The sequence below is a fragment of the Miscanthus floridulus genome, chromosome 8, assembly GCF_019320115.1.
Source record: "Miscanthus floridulus cultivar M001 chromosome 8, ASM1932011v1, whole genome shotgun sequence".
NCBI classification, from domain to species: Eukaryota; Viridiplantae; Streptophyta; class Magnoliopsida; order Poales; family Poaceae; genus Miscanthus; species Miscanthus floridulus.
In genome coordinates this window covers 174,773,828-174,795,711 of record NC_089587.1, presented here as the reverse complement: position 1 = coordinate 174,795,711, position 21,884 = coordinate 174,773,828, and positions in this window count along the sequence as shown.

The following is a 21,884-nucleotide window of genomic DNA, read 5'->3' as shown; positions in this document are numbered from 1 at the left end:
CCGTGAACTCTTTTTTTAGAGGCAAAATAAACGGGACTCTAAGGTATGTATTGTTGGTTTGCGGGGAGGGGGATGAGGCCCCGGCCCTTTTATACGCATATCGTATGCATGCTTTTGGCAGCTAGCATTTCTGTTACTCAAAAGGAATCCTTGAGTTTTTACCTTGCAACCTCTACTTATATATGCAATGGCTTATTTCACGAGATATATCTACATATATATTATAGTATATATTCATTTTTTTTGTGTGAAACTTATAGTATATATTGATTGATTGTATGGCTTACTTCAAGAGATATATCTACATATTATAGTACAGTATATTGCTTGATTGATATAGTCCAAATGTTTCATAGCGTACTATGCTCATGGGTCACAAGGGTAATGCTGCTTCTTAATGTGATCCTTCAAGATACTTTGAACTAAATAGCTACTAAGTTTATCTGGCAGGTCCCGCGAGCACCCTCCTCTGCATTGCCTACTCGCTCCCACCGGGCGGCCCACACTGGCAGGGTCCCTCCGCAGCTCGTCACCCCAAATCTTTTGAAGGTAAATACTTTATCTGAACACTTCTTTTTTGAATGTTATTGAATATTCATACATGCGATTGAAATTTATTATATTTTATATGTAGTGTTCCAACAAGGAATTTGTGTGGTTGTGGTGGTATATTTTGCTGTTGCTGGATCCTACTTTTTTTACTCTTCTTTTTTTCATCTAATGAATCTGTATAGAGTTATTGTTCCTTTTTTGGTAGGATCCTGTTAAAATTGGGAAATAATAAAGCATAGTCCTAGCCTCCTAGGTTTTATCTTGTTGGTGTATCTCATCCAGTTTGCTGTGCACATATGTGAAACAAGCTAACTCTTGAAGTTAGTACAAGAGGTTACACATTAGTTGAGCCTTGTAAGCCCTTGCAACCTTGTAGGCTGGCCCCTTTTTGTTATAAAATGGAAGGATCACTGCTTATGCAATTAAGATAAAAAGGTTAATTGTACCGGCTAGGATCAAGCAGCTGTTGCAGATGACACAACCTCTTAGATATTCTAAATCATTCTTCACTGGAGTAAGCTTCTGTTCACGATGGAGTCTGAGATTACCAAATTAGGTTGGACATAAGCATGGGCTTGTTACTAAATTGATATCATAAGACTAGCTTAAATTTTTTTCAGTTAACATGGACACTCTATTGAACATAGTAACAACTGTATTGCTAACTCCTTTCACTAGAGTAAGCTTTAAGCTTGGCTTGTCTTGTAATGATTTTTAATGGCATAGGATATATTAGCTCAAGTATTAGCTTCTATTTGACATGGACGGCAGAAAAATACATGTGGATCTCATGTAAAAATATATGCTATTGCAGATTACCCACCTGCAGACCTTGTTCGAATCATCCCGTACAAGCAAACGTCATTAAGTGAAACATCCAACAGGTAAGCATCAAGCTAATCGTTTACTTCTGCCCTCCACTTTGATTCATAGTGTAAATTGTTTTATTTTCACTAGCCACCTGTTCTTAGGGTAAAGGAGGTGCCTACAAGCATTTGAAGTTTTCTAGACATCTAAAACAATCATAGCAGCTATCGTTCATAACTAAGAAGTTATTGGTCCAAGGAACTTGTGAAAGGTAAGATTTATTTAACCAGTTCACGTTCATGAATGCCTGATTACCTTGCTCCAAGATTCATGAACACCTGATTACCTTTGCTCAGTTCATGTTCATGAATGCCTGATTATAGCAACTAGGATACTGGACTTTTCCTTAGGGTAGTTTTGCTATAGACAAATTAGTTGCAACCTCTTTTGTTGATGCTTATATATGTGGCTGGCGTGTGAATGACTAGGATTTTTGGCCTTTTCTTAGGTTGGTTTTGCTACAGACAAATTACTTTCCACCTTTTGTATTACTGGTTGTTAAGAAGATCTTGGTGCCATACTACCATATGTAGCTATATGTATTGTTTCTTTGATTCTTTCAATAAAAGCTCTTGTTGGATATTGGAGTTTTCCATGGGTGTGTTGCTATAAGAAAGTAAAACCTCTAGATGTTATTGGAGTTTTCCATGGGTATGTTGCTATAAGAAAACTTGGATGCTTGCTTTATCTGTGTTGGTGGGTCCTGACTGATAAAGTGATAATGGTTGTTGTGCGTGGCTCTAAGATTGCCAACAAGGGTGGTAGCCCCTTTCCTAGGTTTGTTTTGCTATAGACAAGTTAGCTTTATACTTGATGCCTTGGTGCTTATCTGTGGTGATGCTAATGCAATCAACTCTACTCATAAACTGCATGTTGGTTCAGTGCAACATATGTTCCCATAGTTGCATACATATATTGATATATCTTTTGGATCCAAACTCATAAACTACATACTTGACCTGTACTTGTATGACTTGCGCTGCGCTCATCCAGTTGCTCTGTCGTGCCTCAAGAAATAGAGTTAGTATACTACTCCACAGAGGAACGGTGTAATATGATACCTTCTCTTTATTATCCCTCTCCTTTCCTCGTTTTGTCTTCCGCAGCGCCGACGATTGCCATGCCATATTGGTCATCGCCGTGCGTGCGTGACAGCCTAAACTCGCTCAGCTAGGTCACCCATGACTTCTCACTGATTCCATCTCCACCACTCTACTTACTTCCTTTCTAGGATAGTGTGTCCTCTGTCGTCTACTCTAGCCTCTCGAGGGAAGGGGACAGAGACAGAAGAAGCAAGGGCAAGAGCAACGCAATAGCCATGTTTCTGTTTTGATTCAGGACGCACCATCCTCTTCCTGTTGCAATCCAATCCCGGTGGATGTGTTGTGATGTCCTTCTATTCTCCTTCTACCCATAGATAGATAGCGGAGAGACCACGAAATCTTATCCCTCGATCCAATTCCAAATAGCAAGACTAACAAACCACCGGAACTAGAACAAGAGCGCTCGCTGCTGCTGCTGCTTGTTGGATAGACCCAGAGCGAAGCCGCCGGCCATGGCCACGACCAAGCACAAGCAGCGCCGGGTGTACCAAATCTGGAAAGGAAAAAACGTGAGCCAACCCCTCCCTCCCTCTCTCTTCCCCTTTTCCTAGTACCGACACGAGCTTCTTTCTTGGGTTGGGTCCTGCCTACTAAAGGTCACACCATTCTTGGTTTTGGATCCATTCCACACCTTGGGGATTGCCTACTGTGCTAGTTTCTTCTTGGTTTCTTGCTTGCATCCGGTGGCCTAACATGGCCATGTGACTGCCGCTCTGGATACAAGAGGGCTTCTATGCTGTGGTGGATAAGATGACTAGCAGTAGCTGCATGGACGGGATGGCTATTGTAGTATCTTTATATATGCCATGATTGTCTGCCTAGTTAATTGTTAATGGGTTCATTCCCTATAAGGGGGTCGTATTCCATCGCCATATTGGAGAAAATTCTGATTGTCTGATCTGCCTATCAGGTTCAAAAGATATTAAGCATATGATGTTCATGTGTGATCGAGCAAAGTTAGTATGGCAATCCATGCCACAACTTAGACTCAACTTAGGCATATGAGGTAGCTCATATGATGATCGAATGGCCCCCTACTTATAAGCAGCTGTTGTTTTTTTTGCCACCTTTCCTATCCTCTATGTTTGGGAAGCAGCAACTGCTTTTTTTACACCTTTTCCTCTCTATGTTTGTTAAGCAGCTGTTGCTTTTTTTGCCAAATCTCTCCTCTCCTTTGTTTTGCCGATGATGAAATTGTCTAAGTCCATATATTATATGAAATATGAGCTGATGATCAAGAACTTGTGAGGAACTTGGCATCATTAGCAGCCGCCCCTACATTACCTTCTCCTCTCTTCTCTGTTACGATGCCTTGATGCTCCAAGTTCATGATCAAATGATGATTGACATGTTTCTGAGGCCTCTACTACTGCTACTACTCGTTTTTTATATATTGTTGTTTTATAGGACTACTTTAGTTTATAGACCTTTTTGATTTCTTATACCTTCTCGCGTACCTAAAGCACGCTTTCTTACATCTACTTCTACTCTTCTCCATGAGCTGCCAATGCTGATGTTGCTTTGTAGACCCTCCTCTCCTAGTCCTACTACTTCTACTCTTCTCCTCTCCTATCCTCTGCTTCTACTTCTTCTACTCCTATCCTCTCCTGTTCCTCTGCTATAACTATTTTCCTTGATATAAATTTAGGAGAAGATATGGCCTAACTCCCTTCGCCGGATCTGCCAAATAATTATGTGTATGATCTGGGCTTCCAACCAGCATTAGGGAGGGCAAACCACCCATATCCAAGCATAGTAAGTAACATGTTTAAAGACACCTCTATAGATATTTTGTTCTGATATATATAATTCTTAAATGTAGATGTCGGTGTTTCGTACAAGCACCGGTAAGTAAATTTATAGTGATGCGCGTTAGGCCCGGATGGTGCGCTAAAGGACACAAGATTTATACTGGTTCGGGCTGAATGTCCCTACGTCTAGTTTGTTGCTGCTCGTGTTATTAGCACTGAAAATAGTTTGTTGTAGGGGGTACAAACGGCCGAGAGAGGGACTAGTCCTAAGTCTCTGATGGAAGGGTCGAAAGGATGCCAAGAGCTTGGTAGCAGCTTGACTGTGTGTGATGTGTTTTGTCTTGTTTTTCCATCCCTTTGTTAGAGGAAGCCCCTCCCCTTTTATAGATTAAGGGGATGGCTTTACAAGTGAGAGGGCAAGGATGCGTATGCTACCCAGCCTTGTTGTTCATGTCTACCCAGCCTTGTTGTCCATTCCGACGGGTGCGAGAAGATGGTAAGCGCCTACAATACTGTTGATGCACTGTAGAATGTCAGGATGGCTATAGAGTACTGCCCCACGTAGGGTATGGACTATAGTATAGTAGTTTTGACTTATGAGCCTTGCCCAGCCTTGCTCTGCACGCCTTCTGGTTCTTATGAGTCCCCGTCGGAGGGATAAGGGGTCAGGGTCTGAAGTAGCGCTGTGGGCAAGGCCTTTCGATCGGAGAGGGAGTCCAGAGGCTGAAGCAAGTGCTCTGATTTGGTGGACCCGAGGGGCCATGAAGCAGGTGCCGCTCCCCTAGGATCATAACATGGTGACAGCACATCCATCAATTGTGGAGGATGTGAGTCCTTTCCTAGACCGTAGTGGCATCGTATGTCTACGTCGAGTTCCGTGTCCCGGAGCTAAAGGCGACGCCTACAACTCTGTAGGGCGAAGAGCACGCACCCGCAATACTTTGCAGACTCTGCTACGCCTGGGAGGATCTAGAGCACCCATCCCATCGTTTCCTGGCAGTACTTTTCCTACCGAGGCGTAGGGTATGGTCCTCGAAGCCGTGGTTGACCTGAACATCTTGTCCTACTCTGTACCTATTATCATGAGGGGGCAGGGAGAGGTTGATAGGCGAGACGAAACCAGTCTTTGGACATTGGGCGAGGCGAAGTCCACCCTCAGGGGTCAGGTGAGGCAGAGTCTATCCCTAAGCCATCGGGCGAGGTGGAGCTAGCCCTTATCCCTCGGGCGGGGCCGAGCCCAGCCCTCGGGGGTCAGGCGAGGCGGAGTCTAGCCCTTAGCCCTCGGGCAAGGCGGAGCTAGCCCAAGGGCATCAGTTGAGGTGGAGCCTAGCCCTCGGGGGTCGGGCGAGGTGGAGTCTAGCCCTTAGCCCTCAGGCGAGGCGGAGCTGGCCCAAGGGTGTTGGGCAAGGTGAAAACAAACTCCTGTTATTCGAGCAAGGAAAGCAGCGGCGTTCTTGTCCGTCCGGGAGTTTTTAACGTTCGATGGTTATTGGTTTCACCTCCTGGGGTACCCTGGTGTTAGGTCCCCGACAGTAGCCCCCGGGTGATTTGGACAGAATCACTCAGGGGTGTTTTCGATTTTGTCAGAGTTAATTTGCCAGAGGGCGCGCGCGAGCGCACCTGATGGGTGTAGCCCCCGAGCCCCTGGGTGATTTGAGTAGAATCACCTAGGGGTAGTATCGGACCCTTCGTGGGTAAGGCTGAAAGACTTGGTTTTTCGATGATGGGATATTTTAGTTAGTGACGGCCTAGCTGGGACCTGACTGTGGATCGAGGCCTTGGTGACGCTTGCGCCCTTGAGTCTCAGTAGTTTGTGGGCCTATCCCTCGTTGGGATGGGTCTTTGGATTCGGGACCCTAGGTGGGCCAGATGGAAAAGCTCTATGACCCGTGTCCCCTCGATGGAGAGAGAGTCCCGGTCTGCTGCGGGAAGGCGAACCGTCTGGCGCGTTTTTTCAGGAAGGGATAGGGATCGTGTGCGCGTATCCCATGAGGTGAAGCAGCGATGCGCGTGGTAGGCTTAGAGATCGAGGGGGACGGTTGCCCTTCTCGCATCCGTCGCCCCTGTGAAACCACGAGGTTCGCCCTAGGGTTCCGCATTTTGCCTCCTCACCTTCGTGTCCTTAGCCTCCGCTGTCAATCGCCTGCATCTCTCGCACCCGTACTGCCTCCACCATCAAACTCGCTGCTGCCTTGTTCCTCATGCTGTTCCTCCCATCGCAATGGACCCAGGGCACAAATCCAACATCTCTTGTCAGCGCTTAGAGGGCCTCATCCACTGAGGCCTCCTTCGCCCATTGACCGCCACCGTGGAGTGGCGGCTGCCCGGTGAAGAGGCAGAACCGGAGCCACCTAAAGGGTACATCATTTTTTTCGCCCACTTCCACGAGCGGGGATTCGCCACACCCACCCATCAGTTCCTTTAGGGACTGATGGACTACTACCAGGTGGAGCTTCAACACCTTACCCCTAACGGGATTCAGCACATTATGGCGTTCGTCGCCCTATGTGAGGGGTTCTTGGGGATCGATCCCCACTTTTACCTATGGCGGTACCTCTTTGCCGTTAATCTCGTGAAGAGGTGGGTCGGGAAGGAGGATCTACACACACGTCGGTGGGGTGCGCCAGCATCCACCTCCGCAGCACCCAGGCGGGGGCATATCCATTGATGCGTCTGACCACCTCTAACAAGGGGTGGCATTCGCAATGGTTCTACGTCAAGAACGACACCACCGCTCCCTTGCTAGCCTTCACTGGGCACTACATCTTGGAGGCCCCAGGGTCGTGGGGATGGGGCGTTCAGGCCAAGGAAAAGAAGCATCTCAATGGCCTTCTCGCTGCCCTCTGAACCCTAAAGGAGAGGGGTGTGAAGGGGTCGGGGATTATTGGTGCCTACCACGTGAGGAGGGTTGCGCCGTTGATGGCGCGCGCGCTTCTCCTATATTAGATGGTGCCTGAAGCGTCGTTTGAAGGGACGACACTTGCCGACGACGTGCTCCCTCCTTCTGAGGTGGCACAGCATATTAAGGAGGCGATGGAGCCCACGAAGGACTCCGTTGGCGCCGTCCTCGATTTTGTGTACCTGGTGCCGGGGCATCCTTCGATGCGACTGGAGCTGGGGTTTGTTGACTTTGTAAGTTTTATTTTCACTTGCTCCTTCTTTCACTTGAAATTTTCGTTCCTCCGATGCTAACCGTGGGATAGCGGGATCAGCTGGGGGACTATTTTTCAAGAACAGCCCAGTTCCGCTACCGAAGGACCCATCCCGGGCAGCAGCAAATCATGCCCTGGCCGGTTGGGACAAGAAGATGAGGGAGCTTGCGAAGAAGAAGGCGATACGGAAGCAACAAGCTCGCGATCGAGGAGAGGAGACTAGTAGTGATGACGACGACGATGATGACGATGATGATGAGACGGCAGCCGGCGTGGATTAGGGTGACCTGGTGAATGAGGACTCGCTGTCCCTATAGGGACCCCTTCCATTCCACGTGGAGGGAAGTGGGTCCGTGGGGACAGTGGAGCCGGGCCTGCCTCTGGGTTCGGCGGGAGCCGGAGGATCCGCCGTCACCCGCGAGGTGCCAACGATGGATTGGTGGATGGGAGGGGAGGATCCAAGGCCATCCCCGAGGTACTGGCGGAGGGGGTGGCTCTGATGCCATGGCCCATGAGCTGATGGAGGGGGGCAGCTTTGGCGCCGCGCCCCATGAGCCGATGGAGGGGAGCGGCTCTGGTGTCGCGCCCCCAGAGGCAAGAGAGATGAGCCCCCCTACGTCAGAGTAGGGGGCAGGCTTGAAACGGTCCCGCCCACATGAGTTGGAGTAGGGGTCCAGAGGTTCATCCTTAAAATGTACCCATCGACCGAAAAGCACCAGAGTACATTGCTTATTCCTCTCGTTCTCTTCCTTTATTTTTTTGTTTCGACCTTATGCCCTTTTTTGTTTTGCAGATTCTTGCGACGGGGCCACCCTTTGGGGGCGGCGCCTAGGAAGAGCCTTGCCCTTCAGGAGGGATGGATCACGCTGCTCGGTGTTACCCCTGTTTTGGGCAGGAGTGATGCTGTCGTTGAGGCCTCATTGGCTGGTCCGGTGGCGTCCATAGTGGCGCATTCCGTGCCTCCGGTGACCCAAGTGATGGCGCCAGACGTGGGTCGGGCGGAGTTGGATGCCACCATGGTGGCGTTCGAGGGAGCAGCGCAGTTCGCACCACCAGGGGCCCCGCCAGAGGTGGCCATGACCATGATAAGCCCGGCGGGGTCAAATACTGCCGTGGTGGCATCCGAGGGGGTGGCGCAACCTATGCTACCGGTGGTCCAGGCCGTGGAGCCCGGGGCAGGCTGGTTGGAGGAGGACATGGCCGGAAGGTCTTCAGTCATCATGATGGTGGTGGGAAGGACTCGAAGGGAGCTGCCTTTGGCCCTATTGTCAGGAGGCGACCGCTCTCCCGCGAGGGGAGAGCCGCCGCTTCAGTGGATGGCCGCCGAGGACCCATCATTGGCTCTGTTCTCACTCGATGATGCTGCTGAGAGCCTAGAGTGGGGGAATCTAAACATTGGGTTCTCGGCTGCGTTGAATGCCTTGAATGAGGCCAGTGGTGCCTTGCGTGAAATCCTAGCTCCTTCTAGCCGGGTATCCGCTTGATCTTCTCACTTGTTTTCTTCTTTCTTCACATATTTTTTGGTGTCTTCTGATTCCGGTCCTTTTTTTAGAACATTATTGCTCGTAGCCGAGACAAGTCCTAGTTCCTCCGTGAGCAAAAGGTGAAATGGGACCGCCTTACCAAGGAGGCCAGGCTACGAGGAGATGTAGGCGTGCAACTCGCTGCTGCACAGCAGCGGGAGGCCGAGGCATGTCGAGATGTGGAGGAGGCTCATGGAATGTTTGAGGATCTATCGGCGAGGGTGAAGCTGGACAAGGAGGACGCCACCAGGCTTTGAAAGGAGTAGGACAAGCTGCTACAGAAGGATACCATAGCCAGTGAGCGGGCCGACAAGCTCCTAGCAGAGCTAGAGATGGAGCAAGACCTCAAGCTAAAGGCTAAGGAGAGGTTCGTGGCATTGAAGCAGAGGGCGGACTGGGATGCTGCATCGATCACCCGTTTGCTTGAGGAGCAGGATGAGCTATGCTGGATCGAGGAAAGGCTTCGCTTAGAACACAGCGCAGCTCATGAGGATCATGACCAGGCCATCCGGGAGCGCGATGAGGCATGTGGGGTGGCTGACTCCCTCCGAGCGGATCTTGGCATCGCAGTGAACCGAAGGTTGGATGTTGAGAGCACTGCTGCCAGGCTAGAGAAGGAGCTTACCGAAGTGCGAGAGATCCTCCAGACCGAGAGCGACGAGCATGACCTTTTGCAAGCTGTTGTCGGGGTTGTCATCGATGCTCTAAGGGTGGAGCAACCGGTGGAAACCAGCTCGCTCATGGCTTGTGCCGCGGGTATCACGGCGCGGGTGGGCCAACTTGAGGAGGATGCCTTCCACACTGGCATCACCCAAGCCTTTGCTATCGCTCATTCCCATTATGCTCAGGAGATCAACCTAGAGGTAATGAGCCACGGCTTTGCGCTTGTCTATGATGATGATGAGTTGGACGAGATGGAAAAGACGGTGGCTCCCCTCGCACGGGACCTGTCGAACAGGCTGAAAGAAGAGGTCCTTCCCTCACGGAAGTAGTTAGCTTGATAAACACTTATTTGTAATATGTGAACAAGTGTTAGCTTTTTTGTGTCCTAGAAAGGGTTTCGTAATTTTTATTTCGTTTGTTTGATCTTACCTTCTCTTTTTTGTGATGAAAAAAGATTTAGACAACCGACCCTTTTGTTTGTTAAGGCCATAGGGCCCAAAGTTTTGTAGAGGAAATTTTAATTGTGCTGGTGAGCAAAATTATCGTGGCTGTCGGGGCGTGGGCTTTTTGTGGTCTTACCAGTCTGTTCCGCCAAACCTTGCCACTGGTCTTGATGCGAAGAGGAAGTCTAATGTAATGTTTTCTCGAAAAGAAAGGAAAGGAGGTTCCCATTCCTTTATCAGCCCCCGAGTGAGATCCGACCCCTTGTGGTTTGCTAGGATCGGATGTTACTGGAGACCGAAGCGAGGGAGGTGAACTTACGTTCCCATACCTTTGATGATTGTTGTGTGACCATGTGTTATGAGCTTGCTAACGGGGATGTTCGGACGGAACCCGATCTTGTTTGCTTCACGGCAGGGTCGGTGAAGCCCTTGGGTGGCATTTCGCTACTCCTTGGCCCGCCTTCCAACAGATTCCCCCTCAATGGGGTTTCTATGGGCTCGGCTAGAGGTTGGATTTGAACAAGAAGGTTGAGACGACCCTACTTGCCTTAATGTGGGTCGAGCAAAGGCCGTTGAGGCTCATATGTGTTTTCTCCCCTAGTTCTTGTTTGACGTGAGGTGGCCCTAGACCCTTTGCTAGTCAGCCTTCGCACCTCGGTCTCTCGATCTTGGATCGAGCAGCTCGAGCCCCCGGGCCCTTTAGGGTCTATTAGGGTCGGCCGTGCTTTAGCGCGCTACCCCGTCCTCAGTTTCTGTGGCCGGAGGGGCTGAGTTGATGACACTTGCCTCGATGGCTCGAGTGTCGCGCTCAATGAGCTCGCTAACAGGTATGTTCATGTGGAATCCGGATCCATCATTCACTGATGGGGTCGGCAGAGCCCTCATGTGGCATTCCACTACTTCTTAACCCACCTCCCAGTAGATGCCCGAGCCATTTGCTGGGCTCAGGTGGCCCATTGGCCTCTCCTTGAAGGAGATTCTGTGGGTCTAGCTTGAGGTTTAGAATCGAACGAGAAAGGTCGAGATGTCCCTATCCGCTTCTAAACTAGGTCGGGCGGGGCCGCTGGGGCTCATTTCGGTTTTTCTCCTCTGGCTCTGTTTGACATGAGGCTGCCTCGAGCCCTTCGCGGGCTAGCCTTCGAACCCCGGTCTAGCGTCACTCATATTGAATGAGGCGGCTGTCGCTTCATGATGCGACACGAAGCGTTGAGATGCAAGGATTTGCATATATGGCATTTGGATATATGGATTTAGCATATAGTTTAATTGAAACAAAAGCGGGGGTTGGTAACGTTACCTTGGTGGTACGAGCCGTGGGAAGTTCTTACCAGATATGTCCGTGCTAGGTTCAGGTCTGATATTTGCGATGAGGCTAGCGTAACCTGCATAAGTTCTACAGGTGGACCCCTCCAAACTCCTTACAGAAAGGCAGGAGCTAAGGCTAGTAGTGTGAGGAACTGTGAACGCGATTATGCTGGTGAACCAAAAAATACCGTAGCCATCGGGGCGTAGGGTCTGGTGGTTCATCCAGTTGTGCTCACCATTTTATTCCCACACGCCGTGCTTTTGGTCTCCAAAACATATGGAGGGGTCGGGCTAAGAGGGTGTTTAAACAAACAGGCGCCCTCGGCAGCCCCCGAGCGATGTTCGTGCCTCTGCCGTTGCTGGGGTCAGAGGCTTAGTAAAGAATTCAACACTCAAAGTAAGTAAATAGGGGTGCTTATCTTTCAATTAGTCATTCGTTCATTGTTTTGCCTGGGCCGCCTGATTGACCCAGGAGGCCCGCTGGACTCCCCTTGGAGGGAGGTTCCATCGTCGGGTCATTTCCATGGTCCTGCCTAGGGAAGTGAGAAGTTGCCTATAGGTGAGCATGCCCCGGTTCTCGCATCTGGGGTGCATTAGTAGTGGTCCATGCCCGGGTGACGTTCTGGCTTACCAGGCGGCGTCCCATCGTTTCTGGCGCGTTCCCTCAGATTTCTGTCAGCATTGATTTCGTATTTGCATTGAATAGGGGAAGGCAGAGAGTTTTTTGTTCGAACCTTTTGCCTTTCCTTAGCTGCTCGGCCCCCTCTTTAAATAGGGGGGAAAGAGTTCTCGCCCCACCTACCCGCCAGCTTCTGAGCCGCCACCTCTTCTCATTCCTTTTCTCCGAATGCATCGGCTCCCAAGTAAGAGAGGGTAATGCCAAAGAGAGAAGAGCTCACATATCTGCTTGTGAATCTAGAGCATGATGTTGAGCTGGAGGTCATCCAACATAGATGAGATGGCATGGTTCGCTGGTGCTGAGGAGGGGTCGCTGCCGCCAAAGGAGGAAAGGCGCCGGAGGGTCCTAAGCGTTGTCGATTTTGCCGTCGTCGATTGCGGCATTCCTTTAGCGGGAGGCGCTTTCTGCCCTGACGCCATTGTTAGGGCTATGGCTGATGATGATGGTGTAGTCCCTGGGCATCTCGGTAGAGGCACCGTTGTCAGGGTTGCGGCCGATGATGATGGCATAGTCCCTAGGTGCCCCGACAGAGGGACGCCGTAGTCGCCGGCATGGTGCTCATCGTTGCAGATGATGGTGCTTTCGAAGATCCAGTAGAGCGGTGGGACGTCGCCGATGGAGAGCATGGCGTGGTGGCTGTAGTAGATGAACTAGTCTGCGTACATGCCCGGATGTCGTTGATGGAGAGCTTGGCGTGGTGGCCGCTGTAGTACTCAAAATAAAGCTAAGCAGAGACTGTAATTGAATAAGTTTGGGGGAGCCCCTGAATGAATAGTCCTTTGAATTTTAAGAGTACACTAGTCCTTTGTGTGATGAAATCACTTTGTAATTTGTGAAAAAATGAACAAGTTTTCATATTTTGTTATGGCAAACAGTAACAGTTTTTTAGTTTCCTCTTTTTACAAAGATGTTTCAATACCCTCCCATGGCCCAAGTTGCAAAAACTAGGAAGGTGGGTGAATTAGTTCGGATTATGCTGGTGAGCAAAGAGGTTGTAGCCACTAGGGCATGGGTCTCCTATAGTCCTACCAGTTATACTCAGAATTTGTTCCCAAAATCTTAGTTTTTTAGGACTTGAAGAGAACCGAAAAACTTAGATAAAGTTTGTAAAGATAACCACAGGAAGTGTTTGCACAATGTACTTGCGTTATTTGTATCAGCCCCCGAGTGAGGTCTGGCCCCCCCCCACGATTTGCAGGGGTCGGATGTCACTAAAGATCGGGGATTTGTAAAGACAAAAACTGATAAGAAGGAACATGCATTTATTAAGGGTGAAAACGACATAGCTGCTCAATGTTTCAGGCGTTGGTGAAGACCTCGCCGTTGACGGTTTTCAACTTGTAGGCGCCTGGGCGGAGTACTTCCATGACGACGTACGGCCCCACCTAGGGCGGGGAGAGCTTGTGGCGGTCCTTATTGCTTTGCACAAGGTGGAGGACGAGGTCCCTGACATTGAAGACCCGACCCCGCACTCGTTGGCTATGGTACCATCGCAACGCCTGCTGGTATTTAGCCGAACAGAGGAGGGCAAAGTCGCGGGCTTCATCTAGCTGGTCCAATGGCATCTTGGTGGGATGCCTCGGCCCCCTATTCATCATATGCTCTGATTCTTGGTGCTCCATAGTCAAGGTCCATTGGGAGAACGGCCTCAGAACCATAGACCATGAAGAAGGGTGTGTAGCCGGTGGCCCGGCTAGGAGTTGTCCTTAGGCTCTAGAGCACTGCCGGGAGCTCAGCGAGCCAGCGCGCGCTGAACTTGTTCAACCGGTTGAAGATCCTAGGCTTAAGGCCTTGTAGGAGCAAGCCATTTGCGCGCTCGACCTACCCGTTCATTCGGGGGTGCGCGACGGCTGCCCAATCGATCTAGATGTGTTGTTCATTGCAGAATCGAATGAATTTCCTACCAGTGAACTATATGATGTTGTCTGTGATGATGGAGTTCAGTACTCCAAAGCGATGGATGATGTCGAGGAAGAACAACACAGCTTGCTCGAATTTGATCGTGGAGATCGGTCGTGCTTCAATCCATTTTGTAAACTTGTCAATGGTGACAAGTAGATGGGTGAAGCCTCCGGGTGCCTTTTTAGTGGCCCAACCAGGTCAAGCCCCCAGACCATGAAGGGCCATGTGATGGGGATCATCTAGAGTGCTTGGGCTGGAGGGTGAATCTACCGAGCATAGTGCTGACACCCTTCGTAGGTGCGCACAATTCACTCAGCATCGGCTACTGCGGTGGGCCAGTAAAAGCCCTATCGGAAAGCGTTTCCAACCAAGGTCCTTGGTGCGGCATGGTGACCGTAGACCCTGCCATGGATGTCGCTCAACAGAAGTCTTCCCTATTCGCTGGGGATGCAGAGCTATAGGATCCTGATGTGGCTCCGTTTGTAGAGTTCGCCTTCTACAAGAACGAAGAATTTGGCGCGGCGTGCGAGCCGTCGGGCTTCTGTTTTGTCTGTCGGTAGTATGTCACGGAGGAGGTAGTCGAGGTAAAGCGTTCTCCAGTCGTCGAGAGGGTCGGGATCCGTTGCTGGACCTTCTTCAAGCTCCATGACCTTGGGGTTGGGTGCAGCAGTCGGTGGGTCGACCCCTGGGGCTAGATCAAATGGGCCATCGTCGGCCTATTCTGACCCCTCATAGCGCACCGAGGGCTTGTGTTGATCGCTGGCGAAGACACTCATTGGTACTAGCTCTTGGCTAGATGCTGCTTTTGCGAGTGCGTCGGCTGCTTTGTTGAGGCACCTTGGGATGTGATTGAGCTCGAGGCCATCGAATCTATCTTCCAGTCGTCGGACTTCTTGGTAGTACGCCACCATCTTGGTGCTGTGGTAGCTTGACTCCTTCATGACCTGGTCGACGACCAGCTGGGAGTTGCCCCTGATGTCGAGGCATCAGATGCCCAGCTCGATGGCGATTCATAGGCCATTGATGAGCGCTTCGTATTCTACGATATTGTTTGATGAGGGGAAATGGAGCCGAACCATGTACCTCATGTGGACCCTAAGGGGGGATATGAAGACTAATCCCACGCTGGTGCCCTTTTTTATCAGCGGTCCATCGAAATACATCATCCAGTACTCTTGATCGACGACCATTGGTGGCATCTGGACTTCGGTCAACTCCACGATGAAGTTAGCAAGGACCTGGGATTTGATCGCTGTTCGGGAGGCATAAGTAATGCCTTGATCCATCAGCTCGAGCGCCCACTTTGCGGTTCTCCCCATAGCGTCCTGGCTATGGATGACCTCGCCGAGGGGGGACAACGTCACGACTATCACAGAGTGTGACTCGAAGTAGTGGCGTAGCTTCCTTTTGGTGATGTGGACGGTGTAGAGGAGTTTCTGGATTTGGGAGTAGCGGGTTTTGGAGTCGGATAGTACCTTGCTGATGAAATATATAGGGCGCTGCACCTTGAAGGCATGCCCCTCTTCTTCCTGCTCTACTACTAAGGCGGCGCTAACCACTTGCGTGGTGGCCGCTATGTATAGGAGGAGGGATTCACCGTTGCTTGGCGGAACCAGGACCGGGGGTTTGGTTAGAAATTGTTTGACCATGTCAAGCGCCTCCTGGGCCTCGGCTATCCACTCGAAGCGGTCAGACTTCTTCAGGAGTCGATAAAGGGGGAGCCCTCATTCGCTAAGGCGTGAAACAAATCGACTGAGGGCAGCAAGGCACCCCATGATCCATTGAACCCCCTTTATGTTCTGGATCGGGCCCATCCTTGTGATGGCTGAGATCTTCTCCGGGTTGGCTTCGATGCCATGCTTAGAGACAATGAAGCCAAGCAGCATGCCCCTCGGGACCCCAAAAACACATTTTTCGGGATTGAGTTTGATGCTATTTGCCCAGTGTTGACACAAAATGTGATGCACTGTGCCTCACACACAGCAAGCCGAAAAGCGTAGCTTCAATCGGGTTCCCGGGTGCTTCGTTATCCGGAAGCGTGCCAGTCAGTTTGACCTGAAAAACTAACAAGGGATAAAATAATTAAATATCAAACCGGAACATGTCGGGTAATACCAGACAGTTCCACATATACGGCCCTGAAGCCACTTACAACGACATATAGCTATAGAGAGCTGTCTGCCAATGAGTTCATAAACCGTTCAGCTAATGATAAGATGAATGCACATGGAGACCTGATTGCCGAATATACGTGCATGGGAAGACATGTTTGAACAAGTGAAATTAATTATGAGTTAATGCATAACCAAGCTCGACAATCTAGCCGAGTTGGGGTCCATGAAGCAGGAACGTGCAAATAAATACACTCAAACTAATCTAAAACCTGCATCTGCCGCACGACACCTAGTTTCATCAAAGCTTAAACGCAATTAAAATACACGAACCCACGACATGTGACAATCTAGATCAAAATAATTCAGCCATTACGAGCGTATTATCTATTTGCGAAGGTAATACGGAAATAATGATCATTGAAGCACGAATAAAACCATAAGAGAGGGCCGAACAATATTGATCTAGATTGGGCAGAGGTGTGTTACAAATATATAAAATATTTAAAAACATGCAACACTGGATAACTTAATGAATCTATTTAGATTTGCCATATCTAATAGAGCCGATAACTATCTTGCTTTCACTAAGCATATTGAACAAACGCCTGCCGCACGGTATTTACTCATAAGCAAAGCATAAGCAAAGACTTCTTGATTGTCAAGCAAAGATCCGCCGCACGATCATTGAAAACAAACAAGACTACTTGCATCACGTCTAAATCCACCGCATGATACTAGACATGATAACAAGGTTGTCGGAACTTACGGAGGTCGACGGATCGATGACTCCTCTCGAAGAACTCGACGACACGACAAAAGGACTCGAAAGTTGGCACGGGGCCGGTTGTATTGATTTGGTTGTGAACCCTTATTACAATGGTCGAGGGTCAATATTTATACCCTAGACAAAACACGAGTCCTAGAGGACTACGATTTACAAAGGAACCTTTAAATAAACTTGGAAACTCACGATCCCTTACCCTAAACTCTTAGAGTCCTTTACTATTACAACTTTCACTTTTTCGATCGGCCTTGCCTGCCATCTTCTGTTTTTTCCCGAATAGAATCACCGCCTCCTGGAGTAACCGACCGCAATGCATTTAGCCGACCGCTTGCCTTGTTTGCCGAATACCCTTCTTCCCGCATGTGGGTCTACTTGTCATCTTCCAGAATCGACCAAAATCCAGTGTTAACACATGCCCCCTCAATTTCGGGATAAAAGTTGTTTTATTCTGAAATTGACCACAAGCTTTTTCATTCTCCTAGGTCATCACCGTTCAAAACCGCAGCCGCTGCCCAAAAATTCAAGCCTTCAGCGCAACCTCGGACCTTCTTCAAATCTTCAATGGCGACCCAGGATGAAATCCCAGAGGTAAACTTTACTTATATTCGGCAACTTTCATTTTATCCTCCCGCTCCTCTTTTGATTTACTCCCCTTTGATTTCAATCATCTTCTAAAGGAATACAAGAGCCAGATTTTGATCCCTTATGCTGCCAACCCCGACTCCTATTTCCTTGGCCCAATGGGAAATCCTGACCCTTCTGAAATTATTGAGAAGGAAACCCAAAGAATTCCTTTCAAGTCTGGGATTACCTCGCCAAACCGATGGCCAAACATGTTCAAGAATTGGCCATTTCCCCCAATCACCGGATGGCGTAACTGGTATAGGAGAATGCTAGAGAAAAGCAGCAGCCACTGGGAAAATCAGGACATCAGTCATTGTCTGGAGTTATCTTTAGCAGAGACACCCAGGAATGACTCCCTTCTGATAGCAGCTTCTCATTTTTGGTCTGACGCTATCAATGCCTTTATCTTTGGCCATGGTGTTATGACCATCACTCTAGCCGACGTATTCATGATGACTGGCTTGAATGTGTCATTGCCAGTATATCCCTACAAGTACAAGAGCAAAAGTAACCAAAGAGCCGTCAGCTCTGGATGTGGATGGGTCAAACATATTTAGAACTACATGAACGCATCTGGCGCCGTCTCTGACAAAGAGTTGAAAGCCTTCATGAATATGTGGCTATGCAGATTCATCTTCTGTGGAAAATCCAATGAACCAACCCTGAATCACATGGTAATGGCTGAAGACTTGGCTGCAGGCACTCAGATCCCACTAGGCAAACATCTCTTAGGGTCTGCTTATCATATGATGCATCAGATTACTCTTCAGATGCGCCAAGGTGGAGAAATCTCTTGTGTGAATGGTCCCTGGTGGCTAATTCAAATGTGGCTTCAGCTATATATGCATCAGATAACCCCTGTGAGCCTCTTCAATCTAAGTTTTCCTTCAGTCAACTATGCTGAAGGCAACACAGCAAAGGTCAAGGCTTATCAGACTTATGGGGAAGCAGCATCATCCATAAGCATTGACATAGACATCGGTCATTTCTTCAAGCTATTTTTCAAAGGATTCGGCAATGTGCTCTGGTTTCCTTACAGAGAAAATGAAGATCTGACTTTGCCCTACAAATTTAGCTATGAAATTGGTTGTTCAGGCCAAGAATCCACGGAGATCTTCAACTCCTTTGTCAAACCTTGCACTCTGCCAGCTGAATTTCATCATGGGAGATTAGTACAATCAACCTATGAATTCTATTATCCAAACATGGTGGCCAGACAATTAGGATGCGGCCAACTACCTCCAAAATTCCTCTTCTCAACAATCATAAAGTCAAGGGAAATAATAACAGAAGGAATGGAAGCCAAGAAGGTCTTTGAATTAGGATGGGAATTGCCAATATACGAACCATCTCCATTTGGGCTAATAGATGTTGCTCATCCCTTCTTTGTTTCTTGGTGGCAAGAATGGCATGCTCATATCTTCAATATATCAGTTCATTCTTTATGCAAAAATTTGCAACCCGATTTTGCTTTTGACAGTGAGGTAATTTCATTATGCCCATCATTTCTTGTTCTTGAATCCACTTCTTACTTTAACATTTGGTCATGCACAGGATCTTGAGCTTACTTCCCCAGCCAAAGCAATCCAGTACTATTCGGCTGGTCCCAAGCCTGCTCTGGGGTTTGACGCTCCAAACTTAAAGGAATTCATGAAAGCTCCTGTAACTTTGGATTCAGCACCTTTAAAGGCACTCATGAAAACTCCTGTCACTTCAGCTGCTGCATCCTCAAGAGGAAAAAGCAAAAGGAAAACATCTGACAATTTTCTCTTACCCAAGAAACCAAGGACCAAGAAAGCCAGATTATCTCCTAAGGCATGAATTTTTTATTTTCTTATCAGGTTAACAACCTCATTTAGCAGTAAACCTGACCACCTCTATATTTATTGCTTCCATTGCAGCCACAAGTCGAAATTCCCACACTGGGCAATACCTCAGCGCCTGCAGAACCAACCCCTGAAGTTTCTACTGAAGATGAAGAAATTCATGATAACGAAATTTCAGAGACTCATGAAGCTGAAGGTTCAAAGGTTCATAAACCCGATGAGACTATAGGTAACATTGTTCAACCAATTCTCTTTTTCTTTCTTTTTAATAACATCTATTCTCTTATGCTCATTATCATTTACTTCACTGAAAATAGATGAAATCTTAGATGAACTGGTGAAAGCTCTAGTTTGGTTTTGGTGAATTGATGAAACCCTAAGTGCTAACCTAGTTCATCAAGTGATCATGAGATAGGTAGCACACTTCAAGTAGAGAAGCAAATGAAGATCATAACATGACAATGGTGATAGCATGGAGATGATCAAGGGCTTAAACTTGAAGAGAAGAAAGAGAAAAACAAAAAGCTCAAGGCAAAGGTATAACTTGTAGGAGCTATTTTGTTTTGGTGATCAAGACACTTAGAGAGTGTGATCACATTTAGGTTTGATAGCCGTACTATTAAGAGGGGTGAAACTCGTATCGGAATGCGGTTATCAAAGTGCCACTAGATGCTCTAACTCATTGCATATGCATTTAGGATCTAGTGGAGTGCTAACACCCTTGATAATATTTGTGAAAATATGCTAACACATGTGCACAAGGTGTGTGCAGGGTTGAGATGGGTTTGGGTCCCTCTCTCCCTCCCGCCGAGCTTGCGAGGCGGGATTCGGCGCTTTCGGGAAAATGAAATGTCTATTTTCTATTGCGCCGGATGCAAAATTCTTGGTGATTGGCACATTTGAGCAAGGGTGAAGAAGTTAGAGTTGAAATGGAGTTGGTCGAAATGATGCTGGCGTCGGTCTACTGACCGGACGCTGGGTCACTCAGCGACCGGACGCTGAAAGGCTGCGTCCGGTCGAGCTGTCAGACGGCACAGTAGGCTAGGGTTGAGCACCGGACGCTGGCTGCGTCCGGTCAAGGTGGACCGGACGCGTCCGGTCGTAAAAACATGCCTCGGGGAGCTTACTGGAAACGACCGGACGCTGGGGCTTCAGCGTCCGGTCAGTTTTATCGGACGTGTTCGGTCATGCTCGGGAGCTTACTGTAAACGACCGGACGCAGGGGCTTCAGCGTCCGGTCAGTTCAAAGAAGCAGCGTCCGGTCGAGGCTGATGACCGTTGAGTCTGGACACGTGGCTGACATTGAGCGACCGGACGCTGAGGGCCAGCGTCCGGTCAGTCTGACCGGAGCGTCCGGTCAGAACGCGTTTTGCCCAGTGAAGGGGTATAACGGCTCTATTTGCTTGGGGCTCTATATATAGCCCCATGGCCGGCTCAAGCAGGGACTCTTGGCCATTTCTATTGACATAGCATACTTGTGAGCTTAGCCAAAGCCCTCCCACTCATCTACATCATTGATTCATCATCATAGTGAGATTGGGAGTGAATCCAAGTGCATTGCTTGAGTGATTGCATCTAGAGGCACTTGGTGATTGTGTTTCGCAGCGGATTTCTCTTGTTACTCTTGGTGGTTGCCGCCACCTAGACGGCTTGGAGCAGCAAGGATCGTTGAGTGGAGGAGGTGATTGTCTCCGACTCCGATCGTGGTGATTGTGAGGGGTTCTTGACCTTTCCCCGGCGGAGCGCCAAAAGGTACTCTAGTAAATTGCTTGTGGCTTGTGTGATCCTCATCTTGTGTTGGTTGTGCGGCACCCTATTGAGGGTTTGGCGAGTGATGCCAATCAGCGCGTGAACCTCCAAGTGAGTGAATCGCCACAACGAGGACTAGCTTGCCGGCAAGCAAGTGAACCTCGGTAAAAATCATTGTGTTCATCCTTTGATTCCGAGGTGATTGGTCTCCATTGTTATTCATCTTTGTGATTGATTGATACTTCATCTACACGGCGGTATAACTATCCTAATCACTCTCTTTACTTTACCGCAAACTAGTTGACAAGCTCTTTAGTGTAGCTAGTTGTGAGAGCTTGCTTGCTTGGTTGGTGTGGCTCTTTAGTTAGTCTTTGAGAGCACACTAACATAGAATAGTGTCTTTGCTATTGTGTGAATAGACACTATCTAAACTAGAATTGTGGTAGGTGGCTTGCATTTTAAGTAGGCTAGCACAACACTCGCTTCGCCTCATAATTGTCTAACCACTTTGTTAAGTGTTGTTGTAGAAATTTTATTAGGCTATTCACCCCCCCCCCTCTAGCCATTAGGACCTTTCAACTGGCAAGGGAAACTTCTCCTGATCAAGCCCCAGACCTGCCTCTTCTGAACCTTCAATCAAGTTCTCCAGCAAGCCAGGGTATAATCCATCTTGATGATCAATCAGCCCAACAGGTAATGCCTTGTCTCACACTGTATTTTAGCAAAATTACCCAATCGGCTAACACCTTCTTTCTTCTCTTTTCCTTAGAAGAACATCACTAAACCGACCACCAGCTATTCCTTCTCAATTGAGGACTACATCATTGAGAAAGGTGAAGAGATCACT